The sequence below is a fragment of the Lontra canadensis genome, unplaced genomic scaffold, assembly GCF_010015895.1.
Source record: "Lontra canadensis isolate GAN:19392208 unplaced genomic scaffold, GSC_riverotter_1.0 scaffold27, whole genome shotgun sequence".
Lineage (NCBI taxonomy): Eukaryota > Metazoa > Chordata > Mammalia > Carnivora > Mustelidae > Lontra > Lontra canadensis.
Window position 1 is genome coordinate 16339346 of NW_022631021.1, and position 14516 is coordinate 16353861.

Here is a 14516-nt window from a genome sequence, read left to right on the forward strand (position 1 = left end):
GGTTCAAGGCAACTTTTTGCATGACAGAGTAAAGACAAAATGGATGAGGTTACAGAATCATTTTAAGATAGAAAGGAAATTAATTTCAGGTTTGTGAAGAGTTCTCAGTAAATTATGACATCAGCTGAAGAAGGTCTTAAATTGGGATGGGAGGTTGAGGTTACCAGGTTAGCCTGGCAAAGCCACTGTAAAGATGGTACTGTCAACAACCTGGTAATAGTAATAAATGCCATGGGGTGTAGTGAGGATGGCCCAACTGCTGCGGCGTGACTCTGTGAACAGAAGCAGGGAGCACATTCACTTGGCAGGATCCAAAGAAAGAAATCTGTGAGATGAGAACATTAAAAGTGGAAGAGATGAGGAATTCAGAGACTTTACGAAGGATAGTTTGGAAGCACGTGATCATTTGGACTGTGATGAGGAAGATGACAGTGAGCGAATGGATTGAGAAATACGGTATAGGATCAAAGGTTAACGTCGGAATAATAGGTTTAGTAGCTGTGAGGGTAACAGCAAAACACCCAGGTTAACAGGCAATAGTAGTGAAAGGAGAGTACTTTTGTTGTTTAATGAGTATTTTTTCATGTTTTTCACTCCTCTAGTGGCCTGTATGGAAGTGTTATCATTAGATTCTGTGTGATTCCTAGACTTTTTGATTTCATAAGCCAATAAAATTTCTAATTGTACTGTTATAAATTTGCCAGCTTTCAAAATGTTTATGTATTTTTGACAGTTAAGGACAATAAAAAAAAATCCCTGTCATCTGCTAACACTATAATGTGCTAACATAAAGTGTACTTTCATATTATAAAAATGCAAGAAAGGCAAAATCTCAGAATAAAAAAATAAAAGCAGTCTTTCTCAAGAAAGCACATCTTGCAATTACAGTAATGCCTATGCTTAAATTTATATACACATGCATATGCATCTATCCATCTATCAATTTATATTTTTGTATCATGATTACCATAGCTCCTAAGCTATTGTCTTATTTTGTCATAAAATCCTTGCTATGGACTGGTTCTAGACTGATAACCAAGAAACCTTGGGTTTCTTGAAAGTGGTATTTCATACAAATTCCGAGGGAATGGGTATAATTTCAGTGTAGAGGTATATTCCAGAAAAGGAATCCAAGTAGAAGGATCAGCAGAGTAAACGTCCTGTGGCAAGAGAGAGTATGGCCAGTTTGAGGAGCTGAAAGCATGGGACATGACTGAAAGGCCAAGGCTGGCATAAGATGAAAATGTAGAACCAAGCCAGAAAGGAGAGCGAGGAGTCGGGGGAGAGGTTGAAGGGGAAGTGACAAGAATGTTTTCTTCTCATTGACTGCTCACCTCCTGCACCACTAGCTACCTTCTCTGACCACTCTGGGAATTTAAATGGTGGGAAGTAGGAGAGTGTAGGGGGTTCAGTAGTGTCCTCCAAAATTCATGTTCACCCAGGACCTCAGAATGCCTCTTTAGTTGGAAACAAGATCTTTGTAGGAGTATTTCATCATAATGAGGTCATACTGGATAAATCTGATATGACTAGTATCCTTATTAGAAGAGAGACAGATACATGAGGCAGAAAGCTGTGTGAGGAGGGAGGGAGATATTGGAGGGATACATGTACAGACCAAGGAATGCTGAGGATTACTGACAACCAGGAGAAGCTGGAAGAGGCAAAGAAGGATCCTCCCCCTACAGACTTTAGAGAGAGTAATGGCCTTGATTTTAGACCTCTAGCCTTCAGGACTGTGTTGTGTGCATTGTTATATTTGAGGTAATCTGTTACGGCAGCCTTAGGTAACTAATGTAGGAAACTAAGAGCAGTAGGTTGCAAGTTTCCATGTGCTTGCTTCCTATTCTCTGGGTCTACAGATGTTCAACATGGACCCTTTATTTTTGAAAAGCACATTTGTGGATTATTTAGGCCTGCTGCTACTGTCCATCACCAGGGACCTCTCACTTACTATCTTGATGTAAGTGGTGCTTTCACTTGTGCTTTCTTTCTTTTGTAGGCTCTAAGAAGCCTGGGGTGGCTTTTAAGTTCTACTGACTATAGCCAGGTCATTCCTTAGGTAGCCTTTGTGGTCTGGGCTCTAACACAGCTCAGCACCCTGACTCTCCCTGCTCTGTGGCCCAGATCTGGTCTACAGAAAACCCACAAAATATCTTTTGCTTTCTATCAACTTCTGGGAATACAGGCCCATCTCAACTCAGCCACCTCCCTTTGCCCATCCTCAGAGGGGTTAGCCTGCAGTTTCCTGCTTTTATGTTTTCTAGATCATAGTAGTGTAAGGGCCTATTTAGCCAGAGCGGCCCCACCTCGGTTGAACAGTCATTTTGTTGTTTATGCAGTAAAACTTAAATTGACCCTGCCCCCACCCCACCCCCAAGGGGAACTTATTTAAAAACAAGTTGGAAAACCAGTCCCAGGTTACAAAGCCGAATGCAGGGATGAGTCGGGTCAGGTGGAGACATCCAATCAGTAAAGCGTGCATACTGTCTCCCTAGCTACCAAGGAGTGTGGGCCCCGCCTGATGGGTCTGTTTGACGGTCGGTTTGATTCTTGATGCTTGGCGCAAAATAAAGTTTTGCTTGACCTTCGCTTTGTATCAGTCTCGCTCCTTTGACCATGGACCCATTATTGGGGGACCCAACACTGGGGACCCAACAGTAGAAGACCAGCAACTGTAACCTCTCAGTTCTAAGGCATGTAGGACTATGTTCTCTGAGGGGACTCCCTGAAATTCTTGTAATTAAGTTTGATGTTAGAGGCAGATACCCTCCCCAGTTCTCTCCCCAAAAAAGGAGGAGAAATTCACAACACACCAGCAGTTTTTTTTTTTTTTAATTTTTTTCAACTTTTGATCCTTGTTGATTCCTAAGGTAAGGGACTTATGGGATGTTTAACTTGTTTTTATAAACCTCCTTTGAGAATTTTTATATTTAGCACTTCTTGTTGATGTCTGATATCTGCCGTCTTAAGGTGTTGGTTAAAACTTCCACCTTAGTATTTTTTTTCCCTTTTGATCCATGTTTAATGTTTGTTTGTTCCTTAGACAGCTACTCAGCTACTTCTGTGAGAGCAGACACTTTTTTTCTAACAAGTGTATTCTCAGTACCAACCTAAAAGCTTACCTTATGATAGGACAATAAATAAATTATTTATGGTATGAATGAATGAATGCAATTATGGAATAAACATATTTCCCTGGTACTAAATTTTATTTTATTTTGTTTTTATTTTAAAAATATTTATTTATTTTAGAGAGAGAAAGAGAGTGTGTGAGTAGGGACAGGGGCAGAAGGAGAGAATCTTTAGGTAGACTCCCTGCTGAGTGTGGAGCCTGTCCTGGGGCTCCATCCCAGGATGCATGAGATCATGATCTGAGTGAAACCAAGAGTCAGATGCTTAACTGACTGAGCCACCCAGGTGCCTCCTTGGTACTAAATTTTAAAAATAAAAATGTTATGTGATGTTTTAAATAGGGACATATTTAGATGGAACAGTGTTTTCAACATTAGCATTATGGAAGTTCTAAGATAACATTCTAAGCTTACTTCATACCCTATCTTTAGATTAATTTTTTAAATTTTTATTAACATATAATGTATTATTTGCCCCAGGGGTAGAGTCCTGTGAATCGTCAGGCTTACACATTTCACAGCACTCTCGATTAAATTTTCTAAAGTAATATATGGATGGCATGTCCCTTAGATTATCTGTTTTAAATAGTTTGTTTCTTAGCCATTTTTAATAGAGAAAACAGATTTTGGTACTAATTTCTTTGATGAGTAAACAATGTTGATATCTGTAGCTCTTTCCACCATCTTTCTGCACCACCATACTAGTGTGCATAAATGTGCTGGCAGATGCTCTCCCTAGCATTAACAATGCCATAAAGAGAGGCAGATGCCAGATTCTTATTAGGCCATAGTCCAGTTTCTAACTGTGATATTGAATCTTGGTTACCTGGGTGAATTTGAAATTGTCAATGATCACTAGCTGGGAAAATTTGTTGTGAACCTCATGGACAGGTTAAACAAGTGTGGACTGTTCAGCCCCTGATTTGATGCACAACTCAAAGATTTAGAAAAATGGCAAAATAATCTGCTCCTGTCCTGCCAGTTAGGTTTTCATTCCTGACAACCTCACTGGCATCATGGATCATGAGGAAACAAAACAAGAACACACAGGAGGGAAAATCTCGGGATTCTTTTTCTAGGAATTTAATACATGCACATAAGATGCTTCAGTTGAAAAAATTGTTAATATCTCTAGAGCTGATAGATGTCAGACCGATATTCTTGAGAGACTGGATTATCAAGTATTGTTATTTAACATTCTAGTATAAATGTTGAGATACTGATACCAATAATTTTCCTAAGTTAAAGGAAGTATTACTCACGTAAGAAGCAATTTAAATGCAATCTGTATCAGAATACCAAGAACATTTTTCAGAGACCTAGAACAAACAAGACAAAAACATGTATGGAACCTCAAAAGACCCTGAGTGGCCAAAACAACCTTGAGAAAACAACAACAACAACAACAAAAGACAGCAAAAAACCAAAGCTGGAGGTATCACAATTTCAGATTTCAAGACCACAAAGCCATAGTAATCAAAACATTATGATAACTGGCACAAAAATAGGTGAATAGATCAATGGAACAGAATAAAGAGCCCAGCAATGAACCTATGCTTGTAGGTCAATTTATGACAAAGGAGGCAAGAATACACAAAGGGACAATCTCTTCAATACATGGTTTTGAGAAAACTGGCTGGTTACATGAAAAAGACTGAAATTGGATCACTGTCTTATACCACACACAAAAATAAACTCAAAATTAAAGATCTAAATATGAGACCTGAAACAATAAAAATCCTAGAAGAGAGCACAGGCAGGAATTCCTCTGACATTGGTCATCACAACATTTTTCTGGATATGTCTGCCAAAATAAGGAAAACAAAAGCAAAAATAAACTATTGGAAATATGTAAAAATAAAAAGCTTTTACAATGCAAAAGAAGCAATCAACAAAACAAAAAGGCAACCCATTGAATAGGAAAAGATATCTGCAAATGATGAATCCAGTAATTGGTTAATACTTAGAATATATAAGGAACTTAAACAACTCAACACCAAATAAATAATCTGATTAAAAAATGGGCAGAGGACTTAAATGGGCATTTTTCCAAAGAAGATAAAGAGCCAATAGACGCATGAAAAGTGTTCAATATCACTTAACATCAGAGAAATGAAAATGAAAACCACAGTGAGATACCACCTCACACCTATCAAAATGCTAAAATAAAAGCCACAAAAAATAGCAAGTGTTGGTGAAGATGTGAAAAAAAGGAACCCTTGTGCACTATTGGGAATATAAATTGGTACAGCCATTGTGGAAAACAGTATGGAGGTTCCTCAAAAAATCAAAAATAGAAATATCATGTGATCCAGTAATTCTACTATTGGGTATTTACCCAAAGAAATTGAAAACCTCAATTCAAAAAGATATATGGACTGCTATGTTATTGTAGCATTACTTATAATAGTGTTCAATAGATGAATGGATAAGGAAGATGTGATGCTTGTGTGTGTATAGGTACGTATGTGTATAAACACACATGCACACATAAATGCACACATATCTATACTTGAGTATACTATAGCCATTAGAAGGATGAGATCATACCATTATGACAGCATGGATGGACTTAGAGGTATTATACTAGGTAAAGTAAGTCAAACTAAGAAAGACAAATAGCCTATGATTTCATTCATACATAGAATCTAAAACAAAAACAAAAACAAATGAAATAACAAGCAAGCAGAATCAAATCTATAAATACAGAGAAAAAACTGATGGTTGCCAGAGAGACGAAGGATGGACAAAATTGGGGAAGGGGAGTGAGAGGTGTAAGATTTGAGTATGGAATGTCACAAGAATAAAAGACATAGCGTAAGTCAATGGTATTGTAATAGGTGATAGATGATAGCTACACTTATGGTAAGCGTAGCATAACATAAAAGAAGTTGAATCACTATGTTGTACACCTGAAACTGATTACATTGTATGTAACTAATGTATAATTTAAGGTATCTAAACTAATGTATTAATTACTATATAAAATTAATGCACTAATTATAATGGAATAAAAAAATAAAAAAAAGAAACTATCCATTGTTACATAATAACCCCCAAATTTAGAAGCTTAAGACAACAAACATTTATTATTTTACACTTTCTGTGGGTCAAGAATGTGATCCCAGCATAAGGAGATTCCCGTGGCTCAAGGTCTATCATGAGGCTGCAGCTGTTGGTACCTGTTGGTGGTACCTGAGGTATCATCCAGTGGTTTGACAGGGATGGATGGAGGGGAGAGATTTACTTCCAGGATCATTGATGTGATGTGGATAGGCCTCAGAAGATCTACTTCCAAGTTCACTCATGCAGGCTGTGTGAACGTCCTCACAATGGATGGTTGGTGTTTCACAAGAGAGCTAGACAGTGAGAAAGAGAGAGTAACCCAGATGGAAGCTACAATCCTTTTTAAACCTAATTTTGGAAGGAAGATCCCATTACTTCTGTATTTTATTCCTTAGAAGCAAGTCCATAAGTTCAACCCACACCGAAGGTGGTGCTTATTCAAGGGCATGGATATCAGGAAGTTATTTCTGAGGCTGTCTATCATACTCATGATGACCTAAAGCAGAAGCTAGAATTTTCACAAACAATTCAAGTTTCTCCATTGTAGAATGTGTGAAAATTCTTAACTTTAGTAGTTTGAAATCCATGTTTACTATTTGACAACTTGAACATAAAAGTTTTTCTACAATTATTTCAAGCAATATTTGAGAGTATAATAGTAGTGGGTACTAGGATAGTTTGTCTTGAAATTGGTTCATAAATATTACACTGAGACAAACACCCTAAGTTTGTTGAAGAGAAAGCTGCCATTATGTTTTGCAGAGATATCCACTGCTTCATTTTTATATATCTTCTTCTTCTTTTTTTTTTTTTGGTAGTATAGATGGTTAAGCTTCCTAGATCGTCTAGTTAAATTTTTCTTTCAGCTGTGTCCATTTGGTCATTTAAAATCACTCATTGATTTTTTTTTAAATTTTGCTTAAATTTTTAAAATTTGTTTAAATTTTTTATATTTTTTGTTTCTTTAATTTATTTTTCAAATCCTCCTTTTCCCCCCCAATGTCCTGGTATGTATGTGTTTAAATTGTGGTTTCTGGTTCTTTTGTTGTCTCTTTATTTTAAGCATAGGTTTTTTTTTTTTTTTTTTTAAGATTTTATTTATTTGACAGACAGAGATCACAAGTAGGCAGAGAGGCAGGAAGAGAGAGAGGAGGAAGCAGGCTCTCCACTGAGCAGAGAGCCCGATGTGGAACTTGATCCCAGGACCCTGAGATCATGACCTGAGCTGAAGGCAGAGACTTTAACCCACTGAGCCACCCAGGCGCCCTTTAAGCATAGTTTTAAAAATAGTCTATTTCAGATGATTTCATTGCCTCCAGTTTTGGGGTATGTTATACTACATGCTGTTTTATTTGATGACTCCTGCTTATGTTAGATCATTTCTTTATATGGTTTGTAGTTTTGATTTTGAAGTTCTCTTCAATAAGGATTTTACTGCCTGTTGGAATACTGTGGACTGTAAGTTGTTGAAGGGATGCTATGTACTCATAGCATGTGCTCATGTTTGTTCAGTTGGTTTAGGACTAGTTTTTAATTTGTTGACTTGAGGAGTCTACTACCACCCTGAAAGGCTACGATGAAGTCTTTGGTTTTCATCTTTAGAGGAGAATTTTATTTTTCCCCCTTAGATCCTCAGGCTAAATTAAATATCCTTATTACTTCTCCAGACTTCCCTAGGTGTAGTGATACTATTCCTCCCCTCTACCATTCAGGAGTCACTCTTCGAGTCTTTAGCTTTTTATGGGGAGTTCAGGTTCTACATATAACCTCATATAAGTCCCAAAGTCATATTCATATCCCAAATGGACATTTGATCTTCAACCCCGAGAAATGAGGCTTTTCCTGAACCTGATAAACCCTTGAGCATTCACTGTGTCACTTTACAGATCTCTGATTTTACATTTCTTCTTTGTTGCTGACACCTAAGGTTTTCTACATCTTTTATTTAAACTCACATATATATATATTTTTCTTATTATCTTGACTATATGTTATTTATTATTATTCTACTTTTATAGCCGAGGGGCTAGAGTCAACCAGGTTGTAGAAACTGGACTGAAAAAAAATTGTATAATTTGCTGTTCAACTAGTTCCTTTATTTACCTTATTTATTAAGGTGATGTTTATTCTCTCACCCTTAATTCTCCTTGTTTTTTTTTTGTCCCCAAACTTAGACATCATAACTTCAGATCTTGCCCTAAATGAAATCTATGTCTATATATAGTCTTTCATTTCGTCTCACCCACCAATTACTCCTTATATGTGTCTAGGCACCTACTGTATCATTTTTTTTATCCTATAATTTAAAACTGTATACATAGAACACTTCTGGGGTGAGAAGGCATAAATCCTTCTAGCTGAAAGAAATGCAATTAGTGCTTTGGGGAATTTGAGTGTGTCACTGCAAAATCCTGTTCTATAAGGTAGTGGTATGGTTTGGTATAAAGAGAAGTAATAGAAATGTTCACGACAGAGCCCTAGGATATAAAAGTCCCTTTGTGTTTTTCATTTTGAGGTCATTATTCGCCCTTCTTTACAAAATAAACAGGAAGAATTATTTCCGGGTACTAAAGTTCAAAAGTTTGGGGAAAAACTTACAAAATGAAAACTGAAATACTTAAAGAATGACAACTGAGAAACAAAAATTTAAAGATGGATACTTTCATATCAACAAAGATAGGATTACTATTTCTAAAAGCTGCAAGTATGTCTAGATATTTTCATTGAAAAACCCTACAGTAAATGTCTGCAACTTTACAATTTATGTAACCAAAAGGTGGCAGTGTTCCTTTTGGTTTCCTTTGGAACCTCATTTGCTAGAGGTATGAATTTAGACATGTACTCTGCCTCTAATTTCCTTTAAAACAATATTAAGTAATACTGCTATTATCACACGTGCCAAAAAAATAATTATGATTAAGAAGACAAATATTTTTGGCAATAGGAGTTTGAAAGAATTAATTGTATCAAACACTTTAATTTGACTGGCCCCAAAAGAGACATTTCCAAAATCAGTATATGGGTGTTTCACATCTTAAAATATTTCATCTGTTGTTAGATTATCTCTTTAGTGTTCTACTCTGTCTTGACTACTGATTGATATGTTTCATAACACTATGCAAGCATTGAATTATGTTCAGCTCTAAGTAATTAATGAGAGAAACAATGTGGGTTTTGTGTTCATAGCAGATAATACATTTGTATCAGTACAACTACAGGTTTTCTTCACAGAACAAATAATTATTTATGGCCATTGATGAGTAGGTTAGAGATCTACACAAATATATAATTTTATTGTGTTAGTGTGACAATGAAAGCTAAAATAAATGGCTGAAGAAGATTTCAATCCCTAATTTTAAATCTGGTCCAAAATCTTAAATGAAAGCTTACTTGAGGCAAAAATTCTCTTTTACAAGTATATCCTGGCAAGAACTGACCTAACAGTCAATTATTATAAACAAAGTCCAGGTTTCTTAATTAAAATACAAAATATTGGCTCGCCTGCTTAGCCTGAAAGAAGTTATGTCTTGAGGAGACTGCAATTATAGTGGCGCCTTCTAGTGCCACTGATGGTCAGGGCCTGTCAGTGTTTGTATAAAACCCCATTTTTTTTTCTTTTTTCTTTCTTTCTTTCTTTTTTTTTTTTTTTTCAGCTTTGCAACAGTGCTGTGGATTGTTACTTCATTAGCTCAAAATTGGCATCAAAATTCTAAAACAGAAGTTGAAGGATTTTGTTTTGAGTTTGGTCTGAACACCGAAAAAGTTTCATTTTTATTCTCATAAATGTGGGAAAAAATAAACTCTTCCATTTATTATGGTTACATTTTTGGACTTGGGGATTTTATCTCCATCTGCCTACTGTATATAAAAGTTAGAACTGGCTCTATTTGGCAAATAACACTAAATACAAATTAATGGACCATTCATGGCACTTTAAATTTTAAAACAACTTTTACAGAAAGTCTTTATGTGTTTGAATGATAGCTATTTTTAGCTGCTGAACCAAAATTTGTTTTTATGACTGATTTTATCAAAATGAATAAGAACTCATTTTTTGGTTATCTGTGTTAGTGGCAAGGACTTCTTAAAGGGTTTATTCATTCCTTTAAATCTCCTTTACCACCTAACCTAGGAAAAATGTCGTGTATAGAACAGGTTTGACTAGTTTTAATTTCATCTTTTCTATTCCCTCGCCATCCAATGGAACAAATGCAAATGACAGTGAAGCCGTCTCCCTTTGGTCAGTGAGAGGAATAGAAAGAGTCACGAACTGATTATTTTATCTTGGGCTCATATTACGGTTGTTTACTTCCACATAGTATTCTCAAGACATTTGTAATAACGTGAAAAAGTAAAACTGTATCTCGCCATTTCCAGAAAACTACTGTTAAAAGCACATACTTCTAAATTCATATGTATTATAGTTCATCTGGTGAGCTTGGCTAGTGTTGTTAATGGGTCACATCGGCATGAGAAAATATCCTCCAGGAGATCAGCATTTTGGCCTTTTGTGTTTTAAATTGCAGGATGCTTTTTGTTGAGTTGTGTTATCAATGTAATAGCAGTCTGTGTGGACCAGCAACTGTGACTACATTTCTTAGACTTTAATACTATATTGGTAAAGTGATAAGATATGTGAATATTTACTAACGTTTCTTTAAAAGTGGGTGTTGTTTTGCTACAGGTAAATGCTTAGTAAATATGTTTTAAATAAATGAATGCGCATTAACTCTCTTGGACATCTATCTGCCAAACAGTGTACTAGGCAGGGGGATATAAGAATACATAAAAAAATGTCCTGTCCTCTAGGAATTGGTCACTAAATAGTGAAATCTAATGGTACCTGGCATTTGTTATGTGCCAGGTCCTATGCTAAGTCTTTTCACATTTATTAACTCATTTAACCTCATAAAACCCTGTGTGATAGGAACTGTTATTGTCCCCATTTTAAAGATTAGAAAACTGAGGTTGAGTGCGGTTACATAGCTATGAGATAGGGAAGCCAGCATTTACGTTCAGTCTGGTTCCTGAGCATAGGCTCTTAGTCACTGTTTTATCTTGCCTCTCCAATTATAACATACCGATTCTTTCCCAAAATGTGCTAGTTGAAGATCAGTCCTAGGATGTGTTTTACCAAATACCAATCATTTCCTTAAATAAGTGACTCCATGATAAAATTTGCTTGGAAAATACTGTGTACTACCACCACTGCCATTAAAATATCTTTATTTATTCTAAATGTGTACCAGCAAGCAAATTCTTTGGACAGTCTTATAAAAATTGTTTAGTATTCCTCTCAGTGGACAGTATTCTAAATATTAAACTTGCCAAATGCTGTCATAACAATTGCTTTGCATTTATGGAAGAATATTCATGTACTTTGTCATTAAAGAATCATAACAATATTCTAGAATATATGTTGTTATTATTATCCCAGTTTTGTTTTGTTTTGTTTTTTAAGAGGGGCACTGGTGGGGGAGAGGGAAAGAGAGAATCTTAAGCAGCCTCCATGTCTAGCACTGAGCCTGATGGGGGGCTTGATCTCATGACATGAGCCTAAATCAAAAGTTGGATGCCTAAATGAGACCCAGGCACCCCACCCCAATATCCCACTTTTTTTTTTTTTTTTAGATTTTACTTATTTGTGAGAGAGTGAGAGAGCATAAGCAGGGGACTCGGCAGAGGGAGAGGGAGAAGCAGGCTTACCACTGTGCAGGGAGTCCAGCCTGGGGCTCGATCCCAGGGCTCCAGGATCATGACCTGAGCCTAAGGCAGACGCTCAACTGACTGAGCGACCCAAGCGCCCACTCCTACTTTTTTAAGATGAAGAAACTGAAGTGGAGGTGTTGAGTGTCCTTTCTTACATGTAACAAAGTAGGCAGAACCAGAATTACTGCTTGAAACCACTCTGATCCAAATCTAATACTGTACATTGTGAAAAGTAAATGTCCCCATAGTGGAATACATTTTTATAGGCATGACTATATGCTTTGGACCATCCTTTTACCTTTTCATATGTTGCTTATTCGAGTCAAAGCTTAGCAATCTAACTCTTCCTCTCTTTTCACTCACCAAGTTCAGATGTGGACTACCTGATTAACACTAATGAAAGACCTCAGGGTAGATGTGCGTTTAAAATGTTCTTCCTTAAAAAAAAAAAAATAAAGTGTTCTTTCTTGTACAGTGGAGGAATAGTTAATCAAACTTATTCTTCTGCTACTGCAGTGGTCTACCACAAGAACAGATTTGAAATGGACTGATACATAAGGAGGCAATATCACTACAGAGATACATGCTTTATGATCCTCAAGATGTTAATAGATTGTGCATAAAGATAACAGCATGAAATTCCTGGCTTTGTCTAACTTGTCTATCTGTAGACATAACATCTGTAGACATAACACTAGGGAATAATATTTTCATGATAATTTTTAAGTGTTTTTCTCCCCATCAAGAGACTAAACAGGAAGATAAACACTGAATCTCAGTGTATCAGTGAGGACCAACTGCTGGAGAAGCTTACAGGAATCCAAATTCTACTGTGCCATGTGCTTATGATAATAAGCTACAAAACACACTGATTTTTATGAAACAGTTTCTCATACAGTCTGTCATTTTTATTTTTTTAATATTTTCGTTATTTATTTGACAGAAAGAGAGATCACAAGTAGGCAGAGAGGCAGGCAGAGAGATAGGGGGAAGCAGGCTTTCTGCTGAGCAGAGAGCCTGATGTGGGGCTCGATCCCAGGACCCTGAGATCATGACCTGAGCTGAAGGCAGAGGATTAACCCACTGAGCCACCCAGGTGCCCCTCAGTCTGTCATTTTAATGGGTTCAACAACCCCATGGTGAGGTATTTTTCCCATTCACAGGCGAAGAAACTTAGATTAAGAAAATTAACTCCATCCTGTTACTCTTAGTCACATGATTGCAAATGACTTTTCCAAGGTTATTCAGACAGTAAGTGGCAAAATCAAGATATGAATCTAGTTTCCTGGTTGACATTCTTCGAGTACATGTTAAGTGATAAGGTGTAGTCAGTACCTACTAGAAGATTCAAGCATCCAATGACAAGGTTACTTGCAAGGAAAATAGTATACATGTTATAGGGCAATGAGTTATAAGCTGATACCCCATGATTTTACTGACTTTATCCTTATAAGTGATTCTGATTCAGTATATTTAGATGATTCAATAATTATGTTTGGTAGAGGAATCACACCCATATACTTTTGGGCTTATAGTTGTAGAATCAAGCACCCATTGACATCTATAGATTTAGAACAGAAAAAGCTCAGACTTGCCAAACTTTCCAGAGTTCCATGGAAGTTAAGTTTTACCACCTAGAGAGTGCTTGAAAACTTGACCAGTTGTGAATGTTGACATCTGTATCATTCCGTTTAAGGGACATTATCAGATTGGTCTTTGTCCAGTGAGTCTTTTTCAATGATTTAAGAAGCATGTTTGAAAATATATGGAAATGAGTAGCATATCCACATATGAGGAATTCTTGAATTAAATTAGAAAATATAGATGATTTCACTTAATTTTATTTACTTAAAAATGGTCAGAGGATAACATATAATTGATAAGCATTATTTCTAGAGAATTTTCTAGAAGTCTTAAAAGACATTTTAGAAGACTGTATTGAGTGGTACTGCATGTTGGATTAGAGCCTCCTATTTAGAGAACTGTGTTTCATGCTAAAAATTTTGAGAGTAAAATGGTCATACTTTGGAATCAAGGTAATAATCCAGTATGGACTAGCACCTGGATATAATTTCAGTTACAGGTTAGGTTATTTATTTATTTATTTGTTTTTTTTGTACTTTCAATGTAAGGCTGAATTTTAATATTTTATTAAAATTTGTTCATTTAATATTTCATTAAATATTCATTAATGTTATTTTTTGGCCATGAATGTTAAAAAGTGAATGTTTCAAAAGGATTTATATATGCATCTGAAAACACCAATCTAGTGTTGAGTTGATAAGCTACATATTTGCATCCATTTCTACAGAAGCAGTTTAAACATTAAATGCATTTATCGATGGGAAAAGTATTATTATACTGCAATTTGATGCTATCAATGCCTTGCTAATAAACATGCAGTGATAGAAAATGCAACTGTTCCAGAAGGAGGAAGAAAGAACTGGAGATTAGGAGGAGGAGGTAGGCTTACCCTAAAGGAAGAGAGAGCTGGTGAAAGGTGAGAGATAAAGAAAACAGTTACACACTTGAGGAGAGTTCTAGATAAGAGACCTAGGAGGATAGGCTTTTGAAAATGGAGACACAGATAAAGAGTTTATTGTAAAA

At 36.1% G+C, this 14516-nt stretch overlaps 1 pseudogene; it reads left to right on the forward strand.

Annotated features, from left to right (window-relative positions):
- The first annotated feature begins 356 nt into the window (after positions 1 to 356).
- LOC116871777 lies at positions 357 to 4213 on the forward strand (annotated as a pseudogene).
- Positions 4214 to 14516: the final 10303 nt, after the last annotated feature.